We start from the raw sequence: 15364 nt of genomic DNA on the forward strand, positions 1-15364 counted from the left end.
TTCTTTCCTTGGTCCTTGTGTAATAGTTGGTTTGGGGTCTGTGTGGGTATCTATACTGGACATGCTTTGGTGATGGGTGTCCATGCATTGGTGTTACATGCAGGGCTTGTTTTTGGGATGTGTGGGTTGTGTTGGTGGGGTATATGTGAGTTGTTGGGGTGATGGGTGTGAGGATAGGGTGGGGTATGTGATGGCATGCAGGTAGGGTGGGGGATAAAGTAGTCAAGATTTGCCTCGCCAGAGTCCAGTCCTCCTGCTACTCCTGCGAGGCCCTCAGGATGCAGTAGTGCCAAGACTTGCTCCTCCCATGTTGTTGGTTGTGGGGGAGGAGGTGGGTGTCCACCGCCAGTCCTCTGTACTGCAATCTGGTGACTGGAGACCACGGAACGCACCTTCCCCCCGTAGGTCGTTCCACCTCTTCCTGATGTCATCCCTAGTTCTTGGATGTTGTCCCACTGCAATGGATGTCTGCTGCACCTGTGATCCGAATAGCTGAGGCTCTACCCAGACGATTTCCTCCACCATGACCCTGAGCTCCTCCTCAGAGAACCTGGGGTCTCGTTGAGGTGCCATGATGTGGTGTGGGTGATGTGTGAGGTGCTGTCTGTTGTGATGTGTGATGGGATGTGTTGTTGTGTGTTGTTTGAGGTGCGTGGATGCTGTGTAAGTGATGGTGTTGTGTGGATGCTGGTCTTGTTTAAGATAGTGTCTCTCTCTGGCCTGCTTCAAATTTCTGGTAGTATGGGTTTGTGGGTAATGTGGGTGTGTGTTTTATATTAAATTGAGTGTGTGGGTGTGGTGTGTGCATGTGTATCAGGTGTGTGTATTTCGAATTTTCCAAGTGGTGGTGATTTGTAAATGTGTGTGTATTTTGAGCGTGGCGGTGTGTACCGCCAATGGTTTACCGCGGTTGAAAGTCCACTGCGTTAATTCGTGTGTCGTGATAGTGTAGTCGTATTCCTGTTGGCGTGACGGTGTCGGTTTTGTAATAGCCTGTTTATTTCTGACCTTTGTGTGGTGGACTTGTGTGGGTGTCTGTATTGTGGCGGATTCCGAGCTCTGGGTCGTAATACCTGTAGCGGAATTCCATGGCTTCAGCGGTATGATGGTGGTCTTCTGCACGGCGGTAAGCGGGATTTACCGCCTGGGTTGTAATGAGGGCCTATACCTGTCTCAACAAAACCTATAATGTCAATATTTGTACCATCAACACTCTCAGCTTTTATGTCAGGTCCCTTCAAATCAGACATTTCCCATACTCCTTCAAATTTCTGTTTAAAGAATTCCTGTGTAACAATTGTCCAAGGTGACCCCGAGTCTGCCACTAGTTGTACATTTTTACTGACACTTGCACTTTGCACTTGGGTTGCCTAACACCACCACCCACTACCTCATCTTGTTTGAGTGACAAGACCATACCTCTATGTTCTTCCTCCTGTCCGTCACACCTTTGCCACCCTTCCTCATATTTTCCACCATTCATATAAGCCACTTTAACCTTCGTACAACTGCTATTTTTTGTAACGTCTCTACATACTTGAGCAAAATACCCAGTTCTACTACATTTCTGACACGTCTTACCAACCGCGGGACATTGAGGCAAAGTTGCAAGATAATTCATATTATCAGAGCGGTAGCATGTGAATCTTTTCATCCTACCAGGCCTATCTGACTTCTTACTGAACATGTTACTTCTAGTACTTAAATTACTACCCAAACTATTACCTCCTACTGCACCCACTACTTCAGATTCCATATTTTTAATATTGTCAGAATCCTGTACTGACTTTATCCATTTATCTGACTGTTCTAATGCTCTAGCTGTGGTAATTACATCTTGTAATTTGGGTTCCTCCATCACCCACAATTGTTCTTGAATCTTCCTGCTTTTAACATGCACTATAATCTGATCTCTTATCATTTCATCTGCCATATTTCCAAAATTACAATGCATAGACAACCCACGTAAAGCTGTTAAAAACTCATCAAAAGTCTCCTCAGATTGCTGCGCTCTAGTATAAACTTTTAACATACTCAATGCTATGCTTGGGGTAGGTTTGAACCTATTCTCAAGTCTCATTAACGCTTCCTTGAATATGTCTATTTCACCATCAGTTTGTCCTTGTATGACAACTTGAGGTAAAGTTCGGAACACCATTTCTCCTTCCGAACCTAAACAATGTAGTAAAATATTATTCTTCCTTTCTTAAGACATCTGATTACCATCAATCGCCTTCATATAAGTCAAAAACTCTTCTTTCCACCTAGTCCAAGGTATAGGTGGATCTCCTTTGTTCTGCAAAGATTTCGCTGGAGGTTCAAACTGCATTCTTTATTATATATATATTTTTTTATAACAGAATATTAGTCTGCACGAGGTGCAAGTATGCCAGTCACTGTAAAAATTGCTCTTTCCTCCTCTGTCACTATGCCAGTAACATTTTGCTTAATGAAAGTTAAATACAAAATACAGATCTGCACAGCAGTGTAAATGTGCAAATCATTGTCAATTGTTACAGATTCCAAATGCTACTGTGAAGATTTTAAATGGCTTGTTCCTGTCAGCTCCGCTATTCTTTATTATTAAAGTCCTTTGTCTGCATTTACAACAGGAAGGACACAGACTAAATGCCGGGAGAGTTAATTTCCTGTACAATGCAGAGACCAGCAAGCAGAAATCCAATAAGGTATGTGGTCTTCTTTAAGTTAAGAATAGAAAGTGAAGTCCACCATATTCACACGTGTAGAAAACAAGTATAAAACAAAAGGCGCCGCGCATAGCGTCCTTTGAAATTCAGTTACGCGCAACAGCTTCCAGTTCCATCACACGCGCATTCTTGAATACACGCTCGTCTCCATAACATCAAGTCAACAAAGGATGTCGCGCGGCGCACCTTTCAAAAACAATGCGCGACAGCCAAACGGAAACTGGCGAAGCGCAGTAAAGTGTCTTGAATAAATCTTTACCAATCCAGAAAAATCAGCAAAAGCTTTACGCGTTATGCGGAGCGTTACACAAATACATTACCAGAGTGTCCGCATCAGAATATGTTGTACTGTTGCTCCAATGAATATAGGCAGCCTCCACCAGGTTCGAAGGAGCCGATGCTGCTCCCGACAACACCGCTCCTATGCTGTAAATATAGTAACAGGTGTCATCCCTTGTCGCCACTTGTAAAGATCCAAAAACACACGTCTTAGATAGAACAAAGTTTATTTTCTAACAACACAGTATCACTCTCCCTTCCAAGACCTCTTCCTCAAGCCCCTCTCTGTCTTTTCTCTCGAGAATCCTCCCACATTCTTTCTCCCCATTCTATCTCTTACAACACTCTAAATTCTACATAAATTAGAATATAGCACCCAACACAACACTTCCTGTAAAATGTTCCTCTCCAGCATCAACCACAATGATGAAAGGGAGCAGTAAAAACTGTAAGCACACCTTGAAAAATATCAATGCGCCATTGGGATAAGAATTGTTGCACTATGCACATTAAAGGCTACGACTTCGCTGTATTTAGGTTAAAATAATCTTCCTTTTTGGCACAGCAGTATGCCATCCTTTCAAACAAATTTTCAGAATGTAACTGTATGTTAACAAACCTGGTGTCACAGATATTCTTTCCCAGCACCACCCTTAAACACAATAAAGAGATGCTATTTTTATTGGCAACAAGAATGCTCAATAGAAGCTATTCTTTATGATTTGAGAATGGCACTATTTGGAGCACTGTATGAATCATTGGATGTAACTGTTCAATATGCCTCATTACTTTATTTGGGATGCCTAGTAACAATATCTCTGATTACCAAGCATCAGAAGTCTGAAAATCCCATTCAGTGTAAATAAGAATATGACAAAATGCTATCTGAGCAAATATACTACAAGGCGGTAGGGCTGTGTTCCAAAATAGAGGAACTCTGTGTCACATTTTGGAGGTATGTGGAAAATATAGGACAGAATAGAGTGTTAGGTGCCTGAGCTATTGATTTTACCATTGATTGTTGTCTTTGAATGTTTTTAATTAGACTGTAAAAAAAAAGTTAAACAATGTCAGGCTGTGCATGCTTGTGGACCACTGTTGTTCTTGTTATGGTTCTTTTTATGATGGACACCCATATGCGAACTACTATAAAAGACATTAAAAGACATTTGATCATGTATCTGCACACATGCCCAGGCACTAGTGGCCATTTTTGAATACCTTTTGTGATCTTCTACTAATCATTCAAAGATAGATCCAATTGTGCATGTTTTAAAGTAGTAGGAAAACAATTCAAAGATGGCCACTTGGACATACAAATGCAAATGCATGCATACATGCAGGCAGCCATTTTTGAACGGCTTTAGAGCCCTCTGCAGACAGAGCAGCTGGACAAAGGAAAGATAATGCATTTTTTAACCGACGCATTGGCTTGCTATTCCCTAGCACTGAAGGGGGCTATTTTCTGTGTAGTTGATTATATTTTACTTGGGCATTACATCAACTCTCACACAAAATAGAATCTGAGGCTGCCATGGGATGACTTGTTGTTCCATCCTGTATAATCTGGTGGGTGGAAAAAAAAAATGTCAATGGCTACAACAGACCAATGAATGAAGAGGACTGAGAGAAAGAATATTTGTAAACATATTTACGAATGTGTTTAACCCCTTCGCTGCCAAGCCTTTTCCCCTGAGGTGCCGAACCTTTTTTTGGCTATTTGGGGCAGTTCGCTCTTAAACCCTTATACATTTTTGTTCACATAAGCTACCCATGCCAAATTTTGGTCCTTTTTTTCCAACATCCTTAGGATTCTAGAGGTACCCAGAGTTTGTGGGTTCCCTTGGAGGAGGCCAACAAATTAGCCAAAATACAGCTAAAATGTTGTTTGTTTTAAAACAAATCTTCTCAGCATTCAGGAACAGGCAGACTTGAATCAGAAAACCACATTTTTCAACACAATTTTGGCATTTTACTGGGACATACCCTATTTGTACTATTTTTCTGCTTTAAGCCTCCTTCCAGTTAGTGACAGAAATGGGTGTAAAACCAATGCTGGATCCCAGACAGCTAAACATTTCTGAAAAGTAGACAAAATTCTGAATTCAGCAAGGGATCATTTGTGTAGATCCTTGAAGGTTTTTCAACAGAAAGTAACAGCTAAAATAAACAAATATTGAAATTGAGGTGAAAAAAAGAGCCATTTCTGTCCACGTTTTCTTCTATAACTTTTTCCAGCTACGGCATATTTTTTAAAGCAATATACTGTTATGTTTGCTGGACTCTTCTGGTTGCAGGGATATATAGGGCTTGTAGGTTAATCAAGAAGCCTAGGTACCCAGAGCCAATATATAAGCTGCACCTTACAATGGGTTTTCATTGTATATCAGATATACAGCAATTCATTTGGTGAAATATAAACAGTGAAAAATAGGTATCAAGGAAACCTTTGAAATTCCAGAATGGGCACAAGATAAGGTGTTGAGAAGCAGTGGTTATTTGCACATCACTGAATTCCGGGGTCCCCATACCAGCATGTGACTTACAGAGCATTTCTCAAATAGACACCTTTTTTACACACTGTCTTACATTTGGAAGGAAAAAATGTAGAAAATGACAAGGGGCAATAACACTTGTTCTTCTATTCTGTATTTCCCAAAGCCCCCAATAAAAATGGAACCTCACTTGTGTGGGTAGGCCTAATGCCCGCGACAGGAAACACAACATGGACACATCACATTTTTACATTAAAATCTGACGTGTTTTTTGGAAAGTGCCTAGCTGTGGATTTTGGCCTCTAGCTCAGCCGGGCCCAAGGGAAACCTACCAAACCTGTGCATTTTTTAAAACTAAACACCTGGGGGAATCTAGGATGGGGTGACTTGTTGGGCTCTCACCAGGTTCTATTACCCAGAATCCTTTGCAAACCTCAGAATTTGGCAAAAAAACATTTTTCCTCACGTTTTGGTGATAGAAAGTTCTGGAATCTAAGAGGATCTACAAATTTCCTTCAACCCAGCATTTTCACAAGTCTCCCAATAAAAATGGTACCTCACTTGTGTGGGTAGGCCGAGTGCACGCGACAGGAAATGCCCCAAAACCCAACATAGACACATCACATTTTCCCAAAGAAAACTGACCTGTTTTTTGCAAAGTGCTTTTTGGCCCCTAGCTCACCCAGCACCTAGAAAACCAAGCAAACCTGGAAATTTCTGAAAAGTAGACACCTAGGGGAACCCAGGATGAGGTAACTTGTGGTGCTCTCAGCAGATTCTGTTACCCAGAATCCTTAGCAAACCTCAAAATTTAGCAAACAAAAAACTTTTTCCTCACATTTTGGGGCTGCAAAGTTCTGGAATCTGAGGGGAAACACACATTTCCTTCTACCCAGCATTCCCCCACGTCTCCCAATAAAAATGGTACCTCACTTTTTTGGGTAGGCCTAGTGCCTGCAAGAGGAAATGCCCCAAAACACTACATGGACACATCAAAATGATCAAAAACAAACTACCTGCTTTTGCAGGGGTTACCTGCCTTTTTGGTCCTGGGCTCAGCAGCCATCTAGGGAAACCTACCAAACCCAGACATTTCTGAAAACTAGACACCCGAAGGAGTCCAGGAAGGTGTGACTTGCGTAGATCCCCCAGTGTTTTCTTACCCAGAATCCTCAGCATACCTCACATTTAGCTAAAAAAACAAATTTTCCCCAGATTTCTTCGGGGGATCACTTCACCGGCACAAATTTCCTACCATACAATGTTCCCCTCAGTCTCCCGATAATAATGATACCTCACTTGTGTAGCTAGAACAAGTGCCTGTGACAGGGAAGAGCCAAAAACATGTCGAAATTGAGGGGGAAGCAAAGTGGGTCCAAAAGGGCAGGTTGAAAAAAAAAAACAATCTTAGGCTGACAAGTGGGCAGAATTTGTATTGGTATAGATGTGACAATACTGGGTGGCCAGAATTTTGTGGATTCCTACAGATTCCGGAAGGTTGCATCACAAAAATGTGGGGAAAAATTGTGATTTCAAGCAAAGTTGGAGGTTTGCAGGGCATTGTGGGTAAGAAAATGGTGCGGGTGCATGTAAAGCACACCACCCTGGATTCACCAAGATGTTTAGTTTTCAGATGTGTCTAGGTCTCGCAGATTTTTGTACACTGCAGCGTCCCAAAGTCCAAAAAGTGCAGCCCTCACCATTTCAAGTGGGACAATTTTGAGAGTTAGACAAGCTCTCATGGCCCACATGTAAAACAAAAACCCAAAATAATCAAATGTCCTCTTGCTTGCCGTTCGATAAAATCTTTTAGTGTGCGGGGGGAGAGGTGAAAGACTTTTAATACCTTCAGTTGGGAGGGGGGCATAACCATGCCCATACTGGTTGGTAGTCACCACCTATCTGTTTTCTTTTTTTTATGTTTTATTTCCCAGCACCTAGTAGCCTTTCTGCCCCCGGGGAGTGGATTGGGGGTAACTGCCCCATCTGCCCACCGGTGGGCAGAACAACTTTGTCCCCATTTAGTTGGAGTGAGGGTATGCCCATACCCCCACCCTCTTGTCTTTTAAAAGAATTGTTCCCTGGTGCCTAGTGGGCTTTTGCCGCCCCTAGGGGCAGATGGACCTTACAAAAATAGGGTGAGCTGCCCCCGGGGGGGGGGGCAGAAATGACCAACAGTAATGTTCCTCCATGTGGAGTGACTCTTGCCCAAGGGCTGCCACCCAAACAAAACACACACAAACACAGACCATTCCCTGGTGCCGAACTGGGTATTGCCCCCCACGGGGCAGATCAGCCTCATAGATACAGGACTATCTGCCCCCAAGGGGGGCAGAAATGGCCTAAAATAAATTTGCCCACCAGGGGAGTGACCCTTGCCTGAATGGTCACTTCCCTTCCATGAAATTGGCGCAAAAAAATCCCTGGTGCCTAGTGGTTTCTGCCCCCCTTTGGGGCAGGCTGGCCTAAAAAAAATAGGCCGATCTGCCCACAAGGGGGGGCAGAAACCACTAGGCACCAGGGACATTTTTGTTTTAAGAGATGGGGACCAGAAATGGCCTAAAATAAATTTGCCCCTCAGGGGAGCAACCATGCCCTAAGGGGTCACTCCCCTTATGAAATTATGTATAACAAAAAAATGAGCCCTGGTGCCCAGTGGCTTCTGCCCCCCCAACCCTGGGGCAGATCGGCCTAATTAAAATAAGTCCCCCCAGGGGAGCCACCCTTGTCCCAGGGGTCGTCCCCTTCATTATTTATTTTAAAAAAAACCTCCCTGATGTCTAGTGGGCTTTTCTGCAGCCCGATCTCTTTACGATCGGGCTGCAAAAATGTTCAGAAAGACATGAAAGGAAAGGAAAACTGTTCCCTTTTCTTTTATGTCTCTCTGCCCGTCCCCACCCCTCAATCGGAAAAGAAATGTTTTCATTTCTCTCCTGATCACGCTGGAAGCTGAGCTTCCAGTGCGGTGGGGGCAGCCTCTGATGAGGTAAGCGCGCGATTGCACGCTGATGTCATCAGATGTCACCAGGGAGGTGGGGGGCAGGGTGGAAGGGAAAGCGATTCCCCTTCCATCCCTGCCTAGGAGAGGTGGGTGGTAGGCCCACAGGGGGAGCGCTGGCCAGTCATAGGGCCTGATTTACGAAAGGTTCGCGCAGTCTTTAAGTCACAAAAGCGGTGCAAACTTACAAAATATAATCATATTTTGTAAGTTTGCGCCGCTTTTGCATCAGAAAATGACATAAAGGCAGTGCTAACTTTTCATACATCAGGCCCATAGTGTCTTGGGGGTTACGAGCCAGGCAGTCCAAGGACTGCCAGACTTGCAGTGCCGGTCATACCGCAGCACTCCAGGTGGTCCAACTGCCACATTACAACCCTGGCAGCCGGACTGTCAGCCCCACCAGGAACATGGTTCCTGAAGGGATGGCAGCAGTCTGACTGGTGCTCAGCCATGGCAGTGATGAATTCAGCACTGCCGTGCTGAGCATGAGTCCCCTTTCTGCTAGCCTTTCCTTGGTGGTTAAATCAGCATGGAAAGGCTGGCAGAAAGGCTGTGCAGGGTCCAAAAGGCCCACAGGGGGGACCTGCACTGGCATGGGCATTGCAGCCCCCCCTGCCAAGCACCCTCGGAATGTGCACTTTCTGCTTTGCACACAATGCACATTCCAAGGGTGCTGTTGGAAATGTCATAATATAATGTTCCTGCTGGTCAGGCAGGTGGGAGCATCATAATCAGGTGGGGGGTGAGGCAGCCTGGTTGATGGCCGACTCATCCCCTCCAGTTTGGCGGTCGGCTCGTGGGCCACCATATTCGTAATGATCCCCTTAGAATGCAAAATACATCAATCCTAATCTTCCTCACTTTTTCACCACTCTCTTGTATTTATTGTTTATTTATTTTTCAAGCTCTGATACGTGGTCCTGTTAGCTGTTTGAGCCAAAGCCAAAAAGGAGAAAGCCTAAAGGTAAGGCCTTGGCCAAAGTGCAGGATGTGAGACAAATATGTTGATTGTCTCCAAAAATAATTATCAGCAATATTAACAGTAATGGGCCAATTAACAAAGGGATTTTGAGCATGTGAAGTAGTACTACAACAGTATTTTGGCTTAACAAACCTAAATACAGTTTTAGTTTAAATTATATTAAAGAGTGGAATATTTATGTTGAATCTTTTGTTTAAAGCATGATTGGTTTACTTGATTGATTAATAAGAAATAAAAGCACTAGAATGCAACATCTGAGATACAATCCACGGTAACAATCTACCTATCCCCCAACACTCTATTAATTGAAACATCTGTCTTCAGTGCCTTCAAACCGGGGATCCAAGCTAAATTTCTCAGGGACAGCCAGTAGAATCAAATATATGATCCTTTTAGTTGGCCTCTGCTCCACCTCTTTCACATAGGGCCATTGTTAACACCATTACCTGAAACACTTTCAAACGCTCCTTCAGCAGGATCATCTCTGAAAGCTAAGGTATGTTAGAGGGGTTTGGAAAAAGCAACAATCACATCTATGAAATTCTTGCATGCCATCAGAGAACCAACACAAGTGTGACAAAGGAGAGAGTGGAGTTTCTTTATTCTTGTTTAGTAGATGTGGTCAATCTTGATGTGCAGCCAGCACTTATCTGAGAGCTCTTTGAAGCGGTTTTCAGTAACACTTATATATTGATGCTTTCCAGTAACACTTGTATATTGAATTACATTACCTTAAAGGCACAAAACAACTTCACGCACTTATCAAATCTAATCAACCCTGCACTTTACTAATCACTCCTTAACTAATTTCTCTTTTATTAATGACTCCACCTGGATCACCTTATGTTGAGTTTGAACTGCTCTCAGCTTGAGACAGTGGCACTCCAGAAGTCCAATCCTTTTGAACCTCTAAGTGGTCTAAGTCACAGTAGATCACAAGATACTCCTGAACAGATGGAAGAAATAACCTTGAGTAACAGAACTATCCCTTGAATGGATATGTTAATTCTTCCCAGGGCAATAGTAATAGAATAAGAGTTTCCAGATCACATCCTCCCCATATAAAGAGCCAAGAAGAGTACCCCAAAACATCTCACTGTCATCAAGGAATGCAGGGGAAATAATATCCTGTTACTAGTCCTAATTCCAAATGTATGTGGATGATGTGAAACTGTATCTCTTACTGGAGAAGGGAAAAGTGAATTTCTAGATCATCATCGACAAATGTCTAAAACATTTCAAGATATTCACGAAGGAGAATTATGTTTGTCTGAATGGTTACAGCATGAATATCCTAACTATGATGGATGCAGCTATGGTATGGTATAATGCTTTTCATGGTAAGTGGACAAAATATTGAATCAAAAATATTGAGTCACAGAAATATCGAGTTTTAAATATCATGAACCAGAAATATCATAATGAAGAAATATCATTGACATAAATATTGACTTTTATGTAAGTAATATTGTTTTCAATAATATCAGTATTATTAAAATCGTTGTCAATAATATAGTTAAAAAACGATTGTTTTTTAAATTATCTTTATGTGTTTTAGCTATAGTTTATTTGTATATGGGTTATATTGTTTGGTTAATTGTTGTAAATATTTATGAATATAGTTTGTAATTTTAATTTAGTTATAATTTAATTTGTAATAGTTATTTACGGTGTTGTAGCTGATTGGGAGGTTTGTAGGGGTACACAGTGGGAAGTTAATTAAGCAAAATTCATTAATTATTACATTTTAAATATCAATATTCAAGTGATAATTAATTATTTAAATTGTATAATTATAAAAAATGTTATCTTATAAATTATTTGCGGGTTTAGAGGGGTATAGGGTGGGAAGGTAATTAAGTAATAATTGATTATTTATTAATTTGTAATTCATAAATAAATACATACATTGTGTAATTATATTTTTTAAGTTATATTTTAGGTGCGGGTTGTTGGGTTTCCAGGGCTGTAGGGTGGGAAGTTAACTATGAATAATTGTTTATTAATACATTATTTATTATTTATTAATTATTTAAGTGATAATTACATATGTAAATTGTGTAATTATTATACTTGTTAATTTATATTTTAGATACAGGATGTTGTGTTTGTAGGTGTATAGGTTGGGAAGTTAAGTATTAATTAAGTATTAATTAAGAATTAATTTGTATTAAAATAGTTAATTGAATTTTAATTATGTTAACTTTAATAACTATATTTTTTATGTTATATTTTAGTTGATATTTGTTGTTTTCATAGTGTAATAGTAAGTGAAGTAATAATTCATTGTCAGTTACTTATTAATTTATAATTAATGGTTTCATTTCTTACTATGTGATTTCTTTTTTTTTTCACTATATTTTAATCTGGGCAGCTACGTTTGTGGAAGTATTTTGAAGACTGGCTGTTACAAGATGGAAGACTTAAATAATGTAATTTGGTTTAACAATTTGTATGTTTTATGGTGGGCTTTTAGATCTCGGCTAGAGGCTGCTATTTCCTAAGTATTGGGTATACATACTTAGAGAAGACTTTGGGTCTCCCTTTGCTCATGGCTGTATATTTTTTTTCATCTCAATCCAATGTTCCAAATTCAATGCCACTCCTACCTATTATTGTGTCTATCCCACCCAGATGCACCCAGGGATCACTTTCTCTCCCTCACTCTCTACCTCCTTCTCCACAAATCCCTACCCCCTCCCCTTTTAGTCCCCAGACTCCTTTCTCATTTTTAGGTCGATCACTCAAGCACTCTGACCTTTTGTAATCTATCTGTGGGCTTTTAACCATGCCCATCGCACGCCCCTCACTATCACTTGTTCGTGGGCTTGCCTTTCAAAAATTATTTCTTATCATTGGTAAATACTTTATGTTTGTTCCTCCTTGGAGCGGTTTGGTTACCGCCTTGAATACTGACCCTGTAACATGGATAATTGCACATTTGCAGATACATTTGACTGCGGGCAAACGTATTTTTCCTTTTGTGTCTCTCCTTCGCACTCATACTCATGGCAGCCGTGGCTCTTTGAATCGGCTCGCTTATGTTAGCTGTTTTACTTTTAATTTTCAATCTAAGTGGCAAGAAAAGTCGAGTTAGGAATTTACAACATTAAGAGTTCTAACTCGAGCAAACGCAAGACCCATTGCATTGCAAATGCTTGTTTACTATTTCCTGCGCTGTCACCAGAAAACCATTTTAAAAGGTATTTTGACCAGTCCAAGATGTTCACACTCGCCTGGCAGGTATCTTTGAATCGCTTTTGTTTTCTTTCAACAGATCCTGTTCACAGATGGTATCCGGACATGCATGCACATTTAAGGCAGCCATCTTTGAAAGAAATTTGTAAAATTAAACAAAATGCATTCACAGCTAGCCACTATGGATTCACACATCAATGGCAGCAATCTTTGAATACATTTTTCAATATTTTAATCATTTCCACTTGAAGATAACTGCTGACGATGTGCATGCCTGTGCTAGACGCTTGTATAAAGACTGGGTATACATAATTCCACAAATGCACACATGCACACACACGCACCGACCCACACCGACATATTGCGCATTGACGAGAGTGCTTTGAGGGTGTTCTAGTTTCTGCTTCCCTATCTATCGGTCGGTGCGAGTGAATTAGAAGTCCGATCAATATACAATATTGCTTTCCTACATGGTTTCTAAATTAGAGACGTCTATTGAATAATGGTTAAATAATAAAAAAGAATTTGCAGGAAATATATCACATTAGAGTTTTGTGTCTAACTGCCTTTGGGAATTCACTCCGCTTGTAGAATTGCGAGGCTTGCTGCTAAACTATGGCTCGTTTTCGCTCTGGGTAAATCCAGAAGGAAAGGCACACATATCTCTTCATGTCATCGTGTCAGAAGATTCCAGCTAATGTTAATATATTTGCAGTTAGGTTCCATTAAAGATGTAAAACAGAATCCTACTAATATAAGCCGTTGACAGAAGTGGAGCATAATTAGAATATGAACCACCGTCCCCTTTCAAATGCAATATTTATTACGAGACTAGCTGATCAGAGCATTTCTAATTTCGGCCCTCGTATTTCAAGTATCCGCGAGACAGCCTGCGTTCTGGGCCTCAGAAGCCAGCTCAGCTCACTGAGAAGTCACGGGAAGTCATGTTTATTGTCTCAGCAGGTAGCTTCCTCTTTAAGTCTAACACTGGAAGACAAGGGGAAAACAAAGCCAGCCTGTGTTATAATAAGCACGCTACAAGCTTCCTGACAGATGTGCCTTCAGAAAAAAAGTAATGAGAAAAAAAAGGGAGCACGGTGTAGACTTCAGATCCTATCATGCTTTGAATGTTTCTCCTTTAAGATGTCAACTTAAGTCCTTTAGTTTTCCTAAATACATGATAATGGGGGCGGCAGTCTCCTCAGTGGTAGGAAATGCGAACAATCTCCCCCAATAAGAAATGCAGTCAGTAATCTTCTGTGTGCGTTATTGGTGTTTCAGCTTGATGGCTGCGACGCATATCGGTACTGTTACCATGCTTGGGATTTATGTATTAAAAGCGACTACAGTAATGAAATGTTTGTTTATTCAATTTCAGCAAGGAGACTTATCTGTTAGGCACGGGAGTGCGAGGCATTATGCTAACATAATTCAGATTTGCAGGCAGGCCTGACAGGCTTTTTCTGTTACTTTTTCTCATGACACACCGTGCTCTTGGCTTCCTAGAAGTGCTTGATAACGAGACTGCCCTGTGTACCTGGCCTCTCGCACTGTCATTCGACGATTTGGAAGATGAGGTTTTGTTGCAAAGGACAGAAGCGCAGAGTGCGTGATATTTGATAACTAACGCCGCGCTTGCCTGCAGGGCTTCTCAGGCGTGACAGATTGGTCGGTCATTCCTATGGGTCCACTTCAGAAAAGTCAATAAGCCACGGCTACATTTCAGGCAGAGAAAATAAATAAATAGGAGGACGAGTCAGTAAATAACAGATGGTTTGTGTAGCAGCAACAACGCAGGTAGACACAGCAAACCCAGGACAAACCCACGCTTACCTCGGGTTCAGTAAATCGGCCAGGACACATGCCAAGAATTGTTGGCTCAAAGCGGGCACAGGTGACATTGACTTTACTGGAATCGGTCTGCTTCAATGAAAGAGCAGATGCTTCAGCGGCCGAACAGCACGAGTCCAACTTGCAATAAAGCCATCGCAGGGATTCACGTAAACAGTGAATATATTTCCCTGTGTTCATGAGTATGTGCAGAAGCACGACCAACCAGCGGTGTTGCTGCAGTGAGAAGGATGAGAGACCGCAAGCGGAACCTGGAAGTCATTATATACCACCAAGAAGTCAGAGAAACGCTCAAGTATCTAAAACTCTCTCTCTCTCTCTCTCTCTATATATATATATATATATACATATATATATATATATATACATATATATATATATGTATACATATATATATATATATATATATATATATATATATATATATATATATATATATATATATAAAATTACCTGTCGATATTTATGTCCTCAATATTTTTCAAGTGATACCGTTGTACACCAATACACCCTGCTCGATATTTTATACCTCCATCAATGAATATTCCAGGCAAGAATTGTTGAAGGAACAAAGGAGATGATGCAGTTGAGCGACAAATATAATGTGTCTGCCATACCTTCGTGTGACATCTGGCTGTAGGGAATGTTGGGATGGGCAAAAATTGCCCGGTTTGGTAAAATTTAAGGAACTTCATACTCCTTTGTGAGGTGCTGAGTTTCGAGGGCTATGGGCGCGTATTTAACATTTCAAAATCTCTATTCTCTACAAATTGAAGGGTGTGCCAAGAATGAAGAGACGTATGCCAACGTAGGTGTCTCGTCTTTTACATTACACATAGTACTGAAAGTA

The 15364-nt window shown here is 41.2% G+C and overlaps 1 long non-coding RNA gene across 1 annotated transcript in view; it reads right to left on the bottom strand.

Annotated features, from left to right (window-relative positions):
* The window catches only part of LOC138249187 (uncharacterized), a 77569-nt gene extending 62889 nt beyond the window's left edge, over positions 1–14680 (bottom strand). Inside the window, exons 1-2 of the long non-coding RNA XR_011194767.1 lie at positions 14497–14680; positions 3029–3134 (exon numbers count right to left, since the gene is read on the bottom strand). This is a non-coding gene — a long non-coding RNA (uncharacterized lncRNA). The remainder of the gene's footprint in view (positions 1–3028; positions 3135–14496) is intronic.
* Between the last annotated feature and the right edge of the window lie 684 nt (positions 14681–15364).

Source organism: Pleurodeles waltl, chromosome 8, assembly GCF_031143425.1.
Source record: "Pleurodeles waltl isolate 20211129_DDA chromosome 8, aPleWal1.hap1.20221129, whole genome shotgun sequence".
NCBI classification, from domain to species: domain Eukaryota; kingdom Metazoa; phylum Chordata; class Amphibia; order Caudata; family Salamandridae; genus Pleurodeles; species Pleurodeles waltl.